Here is a 16,723-nt window from a genome sequence, read left to right on the forward strand (position 1 = left end):
AGACATAGTAATAAAAGGACTTCCTTCAACTGCATTAGTATTGTCATCAGACATACCCTGAAACCCTAGATAGATTACAATTTTAATTTACATTTACAATTTTAATTAAGATTCCTTGGGGAAAAGGACTGTTTCATTTCTGTCTTTCTGTTCCTAGTACCCACCTACCGCAGTACCTTGCACATTGTAAGCACTTAATACACATTTATTGAATCGAATGTTGAAGTCCTAATGAACTACACAGCCTAATCTTCAGGTTCAATGGTGAGGGGTGACTACTGGCTAAGGTTTGTAGCCCCTTATATAGGAAAAGAGCAGGAATCAGAGTGGTTAGGAAAATCTGAAGAAGTTGTGACTCCACAGAACTATATTCATTAAAATTAAGAGTTGGGGGGGGGGGCGGCCAGGTGGCTCAGCAAGTAAGAGCACTGGCCCTAGTGTCAGGATCACCTGGGGATCGAATCCAGGCTCAGATACTTAGCACCACACCCAGAAACACCTGGCCATGTAACCTTGAGCAAGTTACTTAACCCCAATTGCTTAGGGGCAGCCAGGTGGCTCAGCGAGTAAGAGCACTGGCCCCAGTGTTGGGATGACCTGGGGATCAAATCCAGGCTCAGATACTTAGCACCACACCCAGAATAACTGGCTGTGTAACCTTGAGCAAGTTACTTAAGCCCAGTCGCTTTAAAAAAAAAAAGAGAGAGAGAGAGTTGGATAGGGCAGTTCAAGAGACAACCAGGAATAAGAGAGGGAAGAGCTGGTTTTATGTATTTCAGGCAAGAAAGAAAATTTAGGGGTTTTGGTAAAACGTAAGTTGAAAATAAATTAGCTATACCAAGCTGTTGTGAAAAAGACAAGTGAGATAGTGACATATTTCAGGAAGAGTATAAATCACATTGTTCCAGAAGATATACTGAGTACCAATTTATAATCATATCAGTCCTTCCTGTATTTCTCAGGAATTTAATATTCAAGACCCAAACCAGAATGGGACAATTTATGACAGACCTCCTAGGTAGAAAGTAGAGATTTACCCTCCTATGAATTCTTAACATTCTCCCCTACTGTAGGTGGAAAGAGTCTGGGTTCTTTTTGTGTAGTTGCTGGAGAAGAAAAAAAAAAATAACATCACCTCCCTCTTTGTGAGAGTAGTTCTTTTTCTTTGTAGGATTGTGTGAGAGTGGATTGACCAGATTTGAAAATCATTGCTGTGATGGCCCAGGTGGTCTTTTCTCATGATGCCTCAGGCCAGGTTCTGTGCTGGGCTCATCCAGTACAATTTTTAAAAATTAATAGATGAGTGGCAAGGAAGACCTCTGGATGGAGTCTACCTAGATTTGAGTAACAAACTTGACAAAATCTTTCACGCTCTTCTTATGGACAAGATGGAAAGATGTGTACTGGTTAATGGTACGTTTAGATACATTAAGAACTGGTTTAATGATTAGACCCAAAGATTAGTCTTTAATGGCTTGATGCCAACTTCAAAGGAGATCTCCAGTGGAGTTATGCAGGGCTATGAGGCTGACCACACGCTGGTTATGATTTTTATCAGAGCCTTGGGTAAAGTCAGAGAAGTTATGCTGATCAAATGTGTAGATGACACATTCAGGAGAGATGGTTAACATGTACTTTACAAGATTGTTGTATGAATCAAATTAGATGATGTTATGTAAAGCATTCGGCAAGTCTTAAATCTCTATATAAATCTCAGTCATTATTTTCTCAGCTGGTTAAAAGGTTAACTGAATCTTATAAGAGAGCATTTAAAAGGGATAAATGTAAAGTCTTATATTTCGGTTCAAAAAATTGATGCTTTAAGTAAAGATGAGGGAAATTTGACTAGACAACAATTTGCCTCAAAGTCATCTTGGGATTTTAGTGGGCTGCAAGCTTACTATGAGTCATGAGTGAAAGAGAGCCCCCAAACCTAGTTCAATCATAGACTTCATGAAGAGAGGAGACATACTGTCCAGAATGGGTATGTGGTCATCTTTCTCTATCCTCTCCTATTCAGACCACATTTGCAATATTGTGTTCAGTTCTGGGTAACACCTTTTAAAGATGTTGTTAAACTGGAGGGAAACAAGAATGGGTTGGGGCCTTGAGGTCATGCCACATAAAGAGGGGTTGAAGGAACTAGGGATGTTTATCCCACAGCTGAGGAGACAGTGAGTATATAATAGCTACTTCCAAGTATTTGAAGGACTGTCAGTAAGAGAAGGGATTAGACTTGTTCTGTTAGACCCCAGAGGCAGAACTAGGCATAATGGGTTGAAACGGCATGAAGACAGACTTGTAAAGTGAGACTTCCTAATGTTGTTGCTATTCAGTCATATTTGATTCTTTGTAACCCCGTTTGGGAGTTTCTTGGCAAAGATACTATAATGGTTTGCTATTTCTTTCTCCAGCTCATTTTACAGATAAAGAAACTAAAGCAAATAGAGTTAAGAGACTTGCCCAGGGTCACATAGCTAGTAAGTATCTGAGACCAGATTTGAACACAGGAAGATGGGTCTACCTGATTTCAAGCCCAGTATTCAATCCTTTGAGCTACCTAGCTACCCCTAAAATGATTAGAGGTGTCCAAAAATAGAATGAATGCCTCTAGAGATAGTGGGTTCCCCTCAAGCAAAGGTGGGATATTTCTTTATTGGTATGATAGGTAAAAAAGTAAAAGTTGGATTAAAGCCTCTGAGGACCCTTTCAACTCTGAGAGTCTGTGATAGTTCTACACATGGAAGCTTTGTGATTTTTATCCTGTATAAGGACACTAAAGGATTTCATCCAAACCCTAACTTGAGTCAATCAAGACCTTTGACTTTCTTTCAGTTGAAATAGCATTCATGGTCATTGAGGTCAGACAACCCTGGCAAGATAGGCAAGATGAATTTCAATGATGTGTTTTCCTTCCTTTTGTCTCTCTATCATCATTTTTTCTAGAATGACCAATCTATGTCATATTAGATTTTGTGCATAAACTGCTAAAAAGTCAGTGACTGCAAGGCATCTTCCAGGGGTTCCCATACAACTGGGCCCCAGTCATTATCTCCTTACAAAATGGTCTACTGTATAAATTATGCCACAAGTCACTGGGAAATATCCAAATTCCCCTCTGGGTCAATTGCACTTCTGGTAATGATGGTGCTACTCACAGGGTGTCAGGGTACTTCTGATTTTCCTCACAGGCTGTGGGGGACAGCACGTGCTCTGCAGATCTGAAGCAGTCAGGTGTCCTCTCTTTTCTTGGACTGGGCTGCCATGTTTCTCAGGAAGTTCAGTGTTTCCCAGCAATAGCCTTTTCTTGGCCCCCTGCACCACTATCAATCCTTTCCTCACCTCCCTCTTAATGAGAGAGAAGACACTTTCTGTGGACCATTCTTCTCAGCCAGTCTCACTATAGCATCACACTGATCTCACACAGCCCTTTGCTTCCCTTTTGGAGCCTCTTGTCCTTCTAGCATCATGGCATCATAAGTTGACAGTGACCTTTGCTCTGATTTGCATCTTTGTACTCTATTGGTATGTGGTGAGAAGTAGTTTCTGAGGCAAATGAGTAAAGAAGCAAGATATGTTGCTTCTGATCACTGGTTGCCAGTCATTCTCCTGTCCTAGACCAACGATGTGGTGGTGCTGATGGTGGCTCACTTAGCTCATCCCCAGGTCAGCCCAAGGGGTCTGTTGTTAAATGATTCTTTCATGTCTCAGGACATTGTGCCGATAGAAAACCTTGTACATGAGATTTTGGTGAAATAGACTATGGGTGTCTCTGTGGAGCAGGAACAAGACCTACAGTATTTGGGATGTTGCTTTGTTTTCATAGAGATAGAGATGTACACAAGCCCAAAGTATGGAACCCCTAAGGGAATCTCCTCCCTCCTTTAAATTGACAGGGTTGAACTCCCTAGAGATTCATTATAACACTACATAGCCTCCTCACACGCCAATTGGTTGTTACTTTCTTCAGCATTGGGACTGAAAGTTTTCTTTATTCTTGCCAAGAAATAGAATTACTTTTGATAAACTTTAATTGTGCCAGGAGTGAGTTATTTGTTACTGGTTAACTTTGATAATGCTTTGAGGCATTTGAAGGAGGGAAATGGGCAGATAGGATTGTGTCAACAGTCTGGCCATTATCATCAGAGAAGGATATGGTAGTGGTTGGTTTGGGGAAACTAAGTGCAGGGGAAAAACTAGTACCAGTGAGGGTCTAAAATCTATTAATACTGGTCACCTTATTTTGGAGGGAACAGTAGGCTGATTTCACTTTTTTTCTCTTTCCAAGAACATTCCCTAGTATGTGAGCAATGTCTCTTTAATTGTTTTCTAAGTATGGATTTTTGTATGAGTTTTCTTAACATAGACTGCCCATAGAATGCTGTAACTGGAAGGGATAGACTTAAATAGAAGACTTAAAACTGATCCTAATATTTTATCTTAGAATTAAAAGCTTTCTAGGACATATACATAGCCCTATGTAAGTGACATTTACAATTGAATCGGAATTTACACTGGAACTATACTTCTGAAAAACAACCCCAACTGAATGCCTGAAACCTATGGAAAATTATAGTCTTTCCTACAATGAGAAGAAGGACCATGATATGATGAAAACTCATGGGATCAAAGTTTAGAGCTGGAAGGGACTTTAGAGGTCATCTAGTCCAATGTTACAAAGGTAAAAATTGACAGGCCTTGGCAGCAGATTGGATTTGGAGAGTGAGGAGTTGAGAAGGACATCTAGATTGGGAGAATGGTAGTGCCCTTGATAATAATAGGATAGTTAGGAAGAAGAGAGAGTTTTGGGGGAAAGATCTTATTATCTTCAGGCCGGGAACTACCCCAGAGGACAATTAGGCATCTATCTCGCAGCCCATGACCCAACCTGAATGTTGGGTACTTTTTTTAGTCCCATTTTGTTTAATTTTCAGTTCCAAATTCTTTCACTCTTTCCCTTCCCTCCTACCCAATAAGAAAGCAAGAAATATAAAACCCATTGCCAATAAGTCTAGACAAAACAAATTTTCACATTAGTCGTGTTTCAAAAGAAAAGAAAGAGAAAGCAACTGGGTGGTGCAGTGAATAGAGCACCAGCCCTGGAGTCAGGAGGACCTGAGTTCAAATCCAGCCTCAGACACTTAACACAAAACTAGCCATGTGACCTTGGGCAAGTCACTTAACCCCAATTGCCCTGCCTTCCCCTCTCCAAAAAAAAATGGAAAAAAAGTAAAGAAAAGGAAGAGAAAGAAAGAAAATGATTCAGTCTGTACTTTGAGTCTATCAGTTTTTTTTCTAGAGGTGGCTAGTATGTTTCACCAAGCACTCTCCAGTATTCACCATTTTCCTTTTTTGTCATCTTAGCAAATAAGATGGGTGTGTGATGGTTATCTCAGAGTTGTTGTAATTTACATTTCTCGAATTATTGCTGACTTAGAGAAATTTTTCATAAGGCTATTGAAAGCTTTGATTTTACTCTCTGAAAACTATCTATTCTTATTTGTTGCTGTTGTTTAATTGTTTCAGTTGTGTCCAACTCTTTGTGTCCCCATTTTGGAGTCTTCTTGGCAAAGATACTGGAATGGTTTGCCATTTCCTTCTTTAGCTCATTTTACAGATGAGGAAACTGAGGCAAACAAGATTAAATAACTTTCCCAGAATCACAAATCTAGTAAGTTTCTGAAGCATATTCTTTGACCATTTTGTTGGTCAAAGTTGAGGGACAGTTGTTCTTTTAAATATGACTCAGTTCTCTATTTATTTTAGAAATGAGACCTTCATCTGAGAAAGCTGCTGAAAAGATTTTTTCCCAGCTTCCTGCTTTTCTCCTAACGTTAAGTGCATTGGTTTTGTTTATTCAAAAACTTTAATTTTATGTAATCAAAATTATCCAGTTTATTTCCTGTAAACTACTCTAGTTATTGTTTGGTCATGAACTCTTCCTCTCTCCATAGATCCTAATAGTTAATTTCTTCCATGCTCCATTGATTCACTCATGATAAATTGGCCTTCGTGTCCAATTTATGTGCCATTTTGAACTTATGTTTTTATACAAGATGTAATGTGAAATATTAGTCTATGCCTAGCTTCTGCTGGACTACTTTCCAGTTTTCCCAAATTTTTAATAAATAGTTGGGATATCTAGATTTTTTCCCCAATTTTTGTTAAATAGTTGGGATCTCTAGATTTATCAAACACTAGGTTACTATGCTCATTTGTATCTATATATTGTGTACTCAATCTGTTCCACTGATAAACTTCTCTGTTTCTTAGCCAATACCTAATTGTTTTGATAATCACAGTTTTCCAGTATAGTTTGAGATCTGGTACTGCTAGACTCCCTTCCTTCCTGCTTTATTTTCTTCAATTCCCTTGATAGTCTTGACCTTTTGTTCCTCCAGATGAATTTTGTTATGATTTTTTTCTAGCTCCATAAAGTAATTCTTTGGTACTTTAGTTAGTATGGTACTGAATGAGTAAATTAAGTTAGGTACTATTGGCATTTTTATTATATCAACTTAGGCCACCCATAGGCAACTAATATTTCTCCAATTATATAGATGCCTTTATTTGTGTGAAGAGTGTTTTGTAATTGTGCTCATATAATTCCTGTGTGTGTGTTGGCAAGTAGACTCCCAAGTATTTTTTACTCTCTATAGTTATTTTAAATGGGATTTCTCTTTCTATTTTTTCCTGATGCGTTTTGTTGGTAACACAAAAATGCTGATGAGTTGTGTAGGTTTATTTAATATCCTGTAACTTTGCTGAAATTAATTTTTTTTATTAGTTTTTTTTTCAGTTGGCTCTCTAGGGTTCTTTAAGGGCAGCTTGGTCACTCAGTTCAAATATGGCTTAAGACACTAGCTGTGTGAACCTGAGCAAGTCACTGTTTGCCTCAGTTTCCTCATCTGCAAAATGAGCTGGAGAAGGAAATGGCAAACCATTCCAGTATCTTCACCAAAAACAAAAAACAAAAGAGGGCATGAAGTCAGACATGACTGAAACAACTGAACAACAAATGATCCCACTTAATGAATTAGAGTTGATTTAATTCTCCTAGTCTTACTGAGAATGTCTCTTACAAAACTCTTCACACTTTTTGACCCAATGATCCAATTATATCATTGTACTATAACTCATTGATTCTGTTGATAGGAAAAATACCTTTCAGCAAAGATATCTTACCAGCATTTTTTTTGTAATAGCAAAACTGTAAACAATCCAGTATCCAATTATTCAAAGAGTTGCTAAACAAATTTGGGTATATAAATGTAAGGAAACATTATTGTGCCATGGGCAGTGTGGTATAGAGGAAATTGAGTGAGCCATAGAGTCAAAGAATCTGAACTCAAATCCCAGCTGTGTATCTGTGTGACCTCAGGCAACTCATTTAACTGGGACTCAGTTTTTTCATCTATAAAATGAGTTTGGATTAGATGACCACTAAGGTCCTTTCTCTCTTAAATCTAAATAATTTCCTCCCCTATAGGAAATGATAAATATGAAGAATATAAAATGATATGGAAAGATTTCTAAGAAGTGATATAGGGTGACAAAAGAGAAATCAAGAGAATGGTCTGTGTACCATTATAATTATGTGAATAATAATAACAGTAACAATCTATAAAAATACAGAAAATGAATAGAGGGAAAAGGAAATCTATAAGGAAATAAATTTGTTATTATTTTGTTAGCTAATTTAAATAATTTTGTTAAACTACAAATGGTGTAAGTTTATGATTTCATGTATGATAATTTTGTTCTTTGTTTATGTACATTAAGGTATGATGTTGGTGATTGTTGGAGAGAAAAGATTGTTTATCATATAGACCCCTAGATTCTCCCTTTCCTTGAGGGCTCTAGAAGATCTGAGAGGAGACTAGTCTAGTTGTCAAGGCAGTCTTTTCTCCCACTGGGAGAGGGGAATAGGAAAGCAACCTGGTGTACCAGGGAAAAACCGAACCCACAACATGGAGTCAGAATGGGTTCAGATCTCACCTCTGGTACCTGCAGTATGACCTTAGGTAAATTAGTTAATCCCTCTGAGTCTGTTTCTTCATTTGTGAGGTAAGAATAATGATCTCTACCCTACCTATTTCACAAGGCATTGTGAAGATGGAATGATATAACTGGTCTCAAAGTAGTTTATAAACACTGCTGTTAAGTGTATATGTGTGATGTCTACAAGTCTCCTGCTATTCTGAGACCATGATTCAAAGACTGAGCGTCCATTACAAGATACAGATGAGGAGCAGAGGTTTATGATACAATGATGTACACACACACACACACACACACACACACACACACACACACACACACACAAAGATTCCAAACTACAAGGCAGAGTTTCCATGAGTTCCAGGTACTGTTTTCCCTTTCTTACACAAAAAATTAGATTCAGGTTGGCCCATGGGCCACCAGAGAGATGCCAGGTTGCCCTCAGTGGCAGTTCCAGGCTGATACTGAGATCTTTCCCTCAAAACCCTCCCTCTTCCTAATTTCCCTATTGTTGTCAAGGGCACAGTCCTTAGATCCCATCCTTGACTCTTCATTCTCCCTCACTCCCCATATCCATTCTGTTGCCAAGGCCTGTCAATTTTACCTTTGCAATATCTCCCAAATATGCCTTCTTTCCTCCTCCAACAATGGCTCCACCCAAGTACCGGCCCTCATCACCTCACAACTACACTACTGCAATAGTTTTCTGATTTCTCTCCTTGTCTCTGCCCCCTCCAGCCCATCCTCCAATCAGCTGCCAAATTGGTCTTCCCAAAAGGGCAGCTCTATGTTACCTTGCCTATTCAACAAATCTCTGTGGCCCCCCCGCAAGGTGTAAAATGTGAAGTCTTCTCTTTGGCATTTTAAGCCCTTCATATTCTAGTCACTTCCTCCCTTTTCAGTCTTCTTGCACCTTAAAGCCCTCCACAGATGCTATCATCCAGTGACACTAGTCTTCTTGCTGTTCCTTGAACACACAACACTCTGTTTCTCTCTTCTATGCATTTTCGCTGGCTGTCCCCCATGCCTAGAATTCTCCACTTTCTCATCTCCACCTCCTGGCTTCCATAGCTTCCTTCGAGCCCCAGCTAAAATCTCACCTTCTGTTTAAGGTCCTTCCCCATCCCCCTTAATGCCAGTGTCTTCCTTCTGTTGATTATCTCCTATTTTATTTACATTTTAATTTTTTATTTTATATTATTATTTTTAATGATTATAATAATTTATATTATAATTATTATAATTAAAATAATTTTAATAAAAATATTTTATTTATACATAGTTGTTTGCATTTTGTCTTTCCTATTAGATTGTGAGCTTCCTGAAGCCAGGGGCTGGTTCTGCCTTTCTTTGTACAGTATTCCCAGTGCTTAAAGGCACAGTACTTGGCATATGGTCAGCACTTACTAAATGTTTGCTGACTTGCCTGAGAATGGTACTCAGAGGGTGGCAGGAGACTTGTGGCTCTTGCTGACAGCTTTTGGAGCTGATCACATTCTACAAGTTCCAAACAAAAGAGATAACATTCTTTTTGCCTTTGATGTTTCAAACCCATTTCTCTTGTTTCAAACCCTTTTCTCAATTATATCTCCTGGAAGATAGCTTCTTTTATGTACTATGACTGATATAAAGCCCAGGACAACTCAAGAGCACACAGAAAGTCTTTCTTAGGGTCCACCTGTCCTTCGGCTTATCTGGAGTGACCAAGCTCTTAGGATATTCCTTTCATTTTAGCCCATCAGGACATTCCATTCTGATGCTGGTTAAAGCTATGACTTGCTAAATTGGAACTCGGCTTGGGGGTGCAGGTGGGATTTTCAAAGGGGACAAATGTTGGATTTGGAGTCAGAAGACCTGGGTTGCAATCCTACTTCCGCCATATACTACTTGTGTTGTGGGGAGCCAAGTTCAGGGGAACCCTGCTGATCAGCGGCAGAGCTGAGAAAGTGTTGGAGAGCCCTGCTGATCAGCGGCAGAGCTGAGAATTGTTGCTTGAAAAGAGTTGTTTACCCAGAGGCTGAGATAACATAGAAGAGACAGGACCCCAAGAATGGTGAAACAGAGTCAACTTTATTCAACTGGGAGTCCAGTATATAGAGAGAAAAGCTGCATAGTCATCATAAGCCACTATCTTGGGATAATCCTGGTGCCCTCGTTCCCATATGCCCATACGTGACTGCCATGTTCTCTATCCTGGTTATCAGGGTGCAAGTGCCAGGCAGCATGTTCCAAACCTCCCTAGAGCAGGATGGAGTTATCCCCAGGTTTCTAGTTAGTACTAAGTTGCAACATTGTGATATTCCCCCTAAGAACACTGCATGCTTCCTTGTTCCCAAGCTGGGAGTGCCTACCACACTTGTCATGAGGGCCTAATGCTTGTGCCTGTGATCCTTCCGGGGGGGATATGAGGGGGAACCGATCTAGGCCTGGTAGCAGGCTCTTTTGCTGAGAGGGTTTATTCAGCCATCAGGGTCAGAGTCCTACTGGCCGTGGTCCTCTACATCTCCCCCTTTTTTTTTTGTAGGCCTAGGCAATGCAGATCAGTGGCAACCTCATGCAGAGCGCGAGTCCAGCACCGGCAACATAGGGGAACGATGCAAACTGCAAGGAGACACAATACAATCAGGGGAAGAAGGGGTGAAAGCAACGTATATAACCAATGCAAAGGACTTAACTTTAAACAAACCCCAAATTTTTCTTACTAAATCGTCAACATTAACTTCATCCAAAGACGTCATTAATATATGAAATTTATTTATCAAATTACTCCAAATCCACTCCTATTGTGGTATTTCTAAAAACCCCCAGTGGGGCAGCTAGGTGGTACAGCGAATAGAGTACGGGCCCTGGAGTCAAGAGGACCTAAGTTCAAATCTGACCTCAGATACTTAACACAAAAAACTAGCCGTGTGACCTTGGGCAAGTCACTTAACCCCAATTGCCCTACCTTCCCCCCTCCAAAAAGCAAAAACCAATAAATGATTTTTAACTTTTTGCTACTCATAATCAGCTCTATTATATTTTACTGGTATAACACAAAAGGATAAAATCTATAATCACACTTCATCAATAACCTCCTTTCTAATAAATCAAGTTCATCCCCTACAGCTATAACTACCTCTTTTACATTCTCAATCAACTGCAATAATTCTTCATTTATACTTTCTTATTTCTCCAATACTATAGAAATATTTCTCTGCAACTGCTGTACAAATTCAGCAGTCTTTGCCTCTGCTCGTAAAGAGGTAATAGATACTGTAAGAGCTGTGGAAGATGCAATAATAGACACAAGCATCATAACACCAAGCACAATACATGAAATACATCTTTTCCACCGTGCCCTTTATGCCAGTTGCATAAGTACTCAATCAGAAGGGCTGCCAAACCACCCAATACAGTTTATGAGAGGTAATGTAAAAGGTGATTGCGTAAGAATCAGAACTTGCTTTCCATTTGTCACACTTTGATGCATACATCGATGCACCCATCAGTTTGAGCAAGTAACATTCCACAGTGTCCCTGAATGTTTATTTTCAGTAAAAACGTTCCCCACCAAGAACGCAAACTGCTTTGGTATACATGCTGTGACACGGCTCTGTGCAATGGTGTTCAGTTCCCGTAGGCCTTCCCAATAGTGGTGAAGACAGGTCACTTTCCCCATAGCCACCAAGGCCTTCCATAGGTCATTTTGTACTCATCCTGATGCAGTGGTCCATTCAGGTTTAAACCAACCCCCATGTACCCCTCCATCATCCCCCCAAGTGCCGACATTGTATGAATTGGTGTAATTTGTGCCATTATGGGAAGAGGAACTAGCGTAATAAGCCTCCTGCCACACAGTTGCTTTGGTAAATTGAGTGGATCTGCAGGTGACAAAAGTAGGATGGCGTCCTTTAAGAGTAAAGATTGCCAGGCTGGCACAGGGTGGCATGAAGGCCCCAAAAGCAGATGAGCTGTGTTCTTTTGTTACATTGAAGCTTAGCATAGTGATATTGAAGGTTATAATGCCCCTAACCTCCTCTTCGCCATATGCTAAGAGCATGCTGTGTGTTGTATCAACCAATGTCATGCACGGGTCCAGTCCCTCAGATCCAGACTGAAAGCAAATGGTTGGAGAGGTGGTCAGTCCCGTGAAGTATGAAAACAGTTGAAGGGAATATATATGTAAATGTCTATATCAGAGGGTATATGGGCATATGAATACATATGTGAATGTGTATATATATGTTACAGGTATACATAGATAGAGGGAACAGGACCAATTTAATAGGAAGGAATGATACTTAAAAAGTGAAATTAAGAGGTGAGAGAGGAATATAATGAGAGGAGATGGGGAGAGACAGAATGGGGTAAACTATCTCATATAGAAGAGGCAAGGGAAAATAGTTACAATGGAGGGGAAGAATAGGAAGGCAAAAGTGTATGGGTCAACCTTATTCTCACTGAATTTGGCTAGGGGAGGGAATGAAATACACACTAAATAGGTATCTCACCCTACAGGAGAGTAGGAGGGAAGGGGATGAGAGGGGGGATGATGGAAGGGAGGACAGGTTGGGGGGGGGGGAGAATTGGAAGCACTCACTTTTGAAAAGGGACGGGATCAAAGTAGAGAATAGAACAAGTGGGAAGTGGGATAGGAGGGAGGGAAATATAGTCAGTCTTTTACAATATATCTTCTATGTTAATGTTTTGCATTAGCTACACATGTACATCCTATACTGAACTGCTTATCTTCCCAGTAGGGGTGGGTGACAAGGTAGGAAGGGAATGAATCTGGAATTCAAAGATTTAAAATAAAATGTTTAAAATTATATATAATACTATTATTAATACTATTTTACATGTAATTGGGAAATAAGATATACAGGCACTGGGGCATAGAGATCCACCATGCCCTTCTGGAAAAGTTGAAGGGGGTATGGGAGAAGATATGGATGAGAGCAGATTGGAGGAGGGGATATCCTGTGGGATTGCTATTTTGGGGTGGTGGGTAGGGGAAAAACGGGGAGAAAATTTGTAACTCAAAATCTGGCAGAAATTAATTATGTAAATCAGAAGTTAATAAAGCATTTGAAAAATAAAAAAAAAGAAAAGAGTTGCTTACCTAGAGGCTGAGATAACATAGAAGAGACAGGACCCCAAGAATGGTGAAACAGTCAACTTTATTCATCTGAGAGTCCAGTATATATAGAGAGAAAAACTGCATAGTCATCATAAGCCACTATCTTGGGATAATCCTGGTGCCCTCGTTCCCATTCACCCTATACATGACTGCCATGTTCTCTATCCTGGGTATCAGGGTGCAAGTGCCAGGCAGCATGTTCCAAACCTCCCAAGAGCAGGATGGAGTTATCGCAAGGTTTCTAGTTAGTACTAAGTTGCAAAATCATGATATTTCCCCTAAGAACAATGCATGCTTTCTTGTTCCCAAGCTGGGAGTGCATACCACACTTGTCATGAGGGCATAATGCTTGTGCCTGTGATCCTTCCTGGGCGGTGGGGAACCAATCTGGGCTTGGGAGCAGGCTCTTTTGCTGAGAGATCTTATTCAGCCATCAGGGTCAGAGTCCCACTGGCCTCTGGTCCTCTACATTGTGTGACTCTAGGCAAGTCATTTAATATCTCTATACCTTGATTTCCCCATCAATAAACCAAGGGGGTTTGAATCTGATCCCTTCTAAGGTCTTTTCCAGATTTATATACATATAGTAAAGTGAGTTAGTATAAGTGAATTAGTAGCTTATTTTAAGAAATGAATCATCCTCCCTGCCCACTCCTGGCTCCCAGAGCCACATTGGCTGATGGAGGTTCAATTGCTTCATCCTTAGCACATCCAGGGGCCATGTGCCCCCAGAGAACTTTGTGAATGAGATCCTTGTGGAAGAAAAGAAAGACCTTGTCTCCCTTTGGAGCAGGTCTCAGTGCTGCAGCATAGGAAATGCTGTTTTGTTTCCATAGAAACAGAAGTAGGCAGTCCATAGTATCCACTTGTCCAGTGATCCCTTGCCTTCTCTGGCGTGATGAGTCTGGGTTTATCCCAGGAATCAGTTTAACACTGTGATAACAAGGCCCCACATGCTTCACAAGTCCCTTGGCTGGTATTTAACTTAACTAGAGAACTGAAACTTTTCTGTTTGTTCCAAATGTGATAGGAACTTTACTTGTGATGAAGTTTAGTGACCTTAGTCAAAGGACAAGAGGAGGAAGATGAGAGGCAACTCTGTTTCAAAGCTGTGACTACTGCTCTTATAGCCATTAGCTAAGGGCAGGACAGGGAATAACACCATCCTTGGGGGATTTAGAAACTGTGGGTCAGATATAAACAGAGTTCAACAAATACCAGCAGTAGAAGTGTTTGTGTATGCATCTGTGTGGGGATTTTTTGTCTTAAGAGAGTTTCTCACCTTTGCCTCTTTGTCCAAAAAACTTCTCCCCTACTCCCAGTCATGTATATGAAATAACAAATAGTATTTATTTATTTATTTGTTTGTTTGTTTAATTATTTATTTTTTTATTTTTACTTTTTGGAGGGGGGAAGGTAGGGCAATTGGGGTTAAGTGACTTGCCCAAGGTCACACAGCTAGTTTTGTGTTTAGTGTCTGAGCTCAGAATTGAACTCAGGTCCTCCTGACTCCAGGGCTGGTGCACTGCACCACCTAGCCACCCCACAAATAGTATTTCTCGTCCAAAAAGCCTCCAGATAGAAATCAAAGTAGTCAGTGAAGCTGGGTCTCAGGCACTTCTTGGCTTATTTTATAAGCTTTTGGGAGCAAGAGGCTGGAAATCCTTTTGGAATAAAGAATGTGAAGAGAAAGCTAGCTTTTCAAAGTATGAAGTATTTTCATAAATTCCTATTCTTCTGGAATGATTGACTTCCCTTTGAGAATTCAACTGACAATGCTCATTTGGATGGTAGTGGGTTGAAGCTAATGGCTTTCTTTAAAAACTGGTGATTGGTCTTGTATACGCAAAAATATTTTTAGAACAGCCAGGAATAGAAAGGAAAATGAGTGCCCATCATTTGGAGAATGACTAAACAAATTGTGATATGTGAATGTAATAGAATATTATTGTGCCATAAGAAACAATCAATAGAGAAAATTCAGGGCAACTTGGGAAGATTTGTTCAAACTGATTTAAAAAAAAATAACTAAAACCAGGTAAACAATTTACCCAATGACCACAATAATGTAAAGGAAATCAACACTCAAAGACTTCAGAATCCTAAGCAACTGCAATAACCAGTCACAACTTCAGAGGTCTGATGCTTGGGCAGGCCTCCTGCCTCTCAGCAGAAAGAGGGAGTAGATTGCAGGCATGAAGTAGGTTTACTTCATTGGTCATGATCAATGTGCTCCATTTGTTTTGCCAAATTGTTCAAAGGAACATTTTGTTGTTGGTAGTTAGAGGTAAATGGGAAAGTCAATGGGAAGGCAAGGATTTTTTAAGAGTATTAATAAAACATTTTTAACAGACAGCTATCTTCCATACTGAAAGTTATTGTCCACATGACAGCACAACTGCTTGAGCCTGACAGAATGCAAAATCCATATCAGTCAGTTAATAAGCAATTATGAATCACCTACCATGTCCTAGAGATACAAAGAAAGGTAAAAATGGTCCGTCCCCTCAAAGACCTCACAGTTCAATGAAGGAGACAACATTCAGGTAACTATACACTCAGAAAATACAACAAGATAAATTGGAAAAAATCGGAAGGCACTAGCATTAAAGGGAACCAGAAAAAGCTTCTTATTAAAAAGGTGAGATTGTAGCTCAGACTTAAAGGAAACCAGGGAACATAGATGTGCAGACGAGAATGGAGATAATTCCAGGAATTTTAATTAAATAAACCAAGTAGGGAGATTGGTATGTGTCATGGGAGGCTCTGCAAGAGGGTGTCACTGGATTATATCATATGGGGGGAGGGGGCAAGGTATAAGAAGACTGGGAAGGCAAAAGGGGGTCAGGTTATGAAGGATTTTGAATGCCAAAACAACAGATTTTCATTTGATCCTAGAGGTACTGGGGAGCTGTTGGAATTTGTTAAATAGGAGGTAACATGGTCAGACTTGCACTTTCAAGAGGAAGATCAAATCAATACCTGTGTGGAGGATGGATAGGAGTGGCAAGAGACTTGAGATAGGGAAATCAACCAGAAAACTATTGCAATAGTCTAGGTTTGTATTAGGAAGTAACCAGTTGTATTATGCATGGTATTCACAGTAAGGCAAAGCCAGGTAGTCCAGATAAAGGCAGTGCTAGCCTGGAGAAGAATCTTATAGACTTCCATGAGAAGTAATCCAGACTTTCTCTACCATGCCACAATAGCCTTCTCATCCTGAAAGTTCACCCTGCCCTGTGGTCTCCTCTCCCTGCTACCCCTTCCTCTGATTGATTGTTTCCTCCCAAACTCTTCATTTTAAGGAAAGTTCCCAAGGCAGCCACGTTTTTCATTCTTCTCCAGACTTTACACCTGACTCTCCAGACTTTTTTGACTATGCTCCATGTGGATAACTTTTCTCTCCCCTTTATGTCCCTTTTATGTGTTATCTTCCCCCCATAAGAATGTAAGCTCCTTGAAGGCAGGGACTGTCTTTCTGTTTATATTTGTATTTCAGTGCTTGGAATAGTGCTTTTTTACTTGATTTTATTTGACTAGTCTTCATTCAATAGCAAACGGGATGTAAGTAAAGGGCAAGATGAATTTCCTTATGACTTA

The 16,723-nt window shown here is 40.0% G+C and overlaps 2 protein-coding genes across 3 annotated transcripts in view; both read left to right on the forward strand.

The window, feature by feature from the left end:
• MRPL52 (mitochondrial ribosomal protein L52) overlaps positions 1 to 16,723 on the forward strand; it is a 150,409-nt gene that overhangs the window by 998 nt on the left and 132,688 nt on the right. The window lies entirely within an intron of this gene.
• The window catches only part of OXA1L (OXA1L mitochondrial inner membrane protein), a 90,940-nt gene that overhangs the window by 997 nt on the left and 73,220 nt on the right, over positions 1 to 16,723 (forward strand). The gene's annotated exons all lie outside the window — the stretch shown is intronic.

This window comes from Petaurus breviceps, unplaced genomic scaffold (assembly GCF_028583685.1).
Source record: "Petaurus breviceps papuanus isolate PSGF00001 unplaced genomic scaffold, PetGlider_PUasm1.0 37, whole genome shotgun sequence".
Classification (NCBI taxonomy): domain Eukaryota; kingdom Metazoa; phylum Chordata; class Mammalia; order Diprotodontia; family Petauridae; genus Petaurus; species Petaurus breviceps.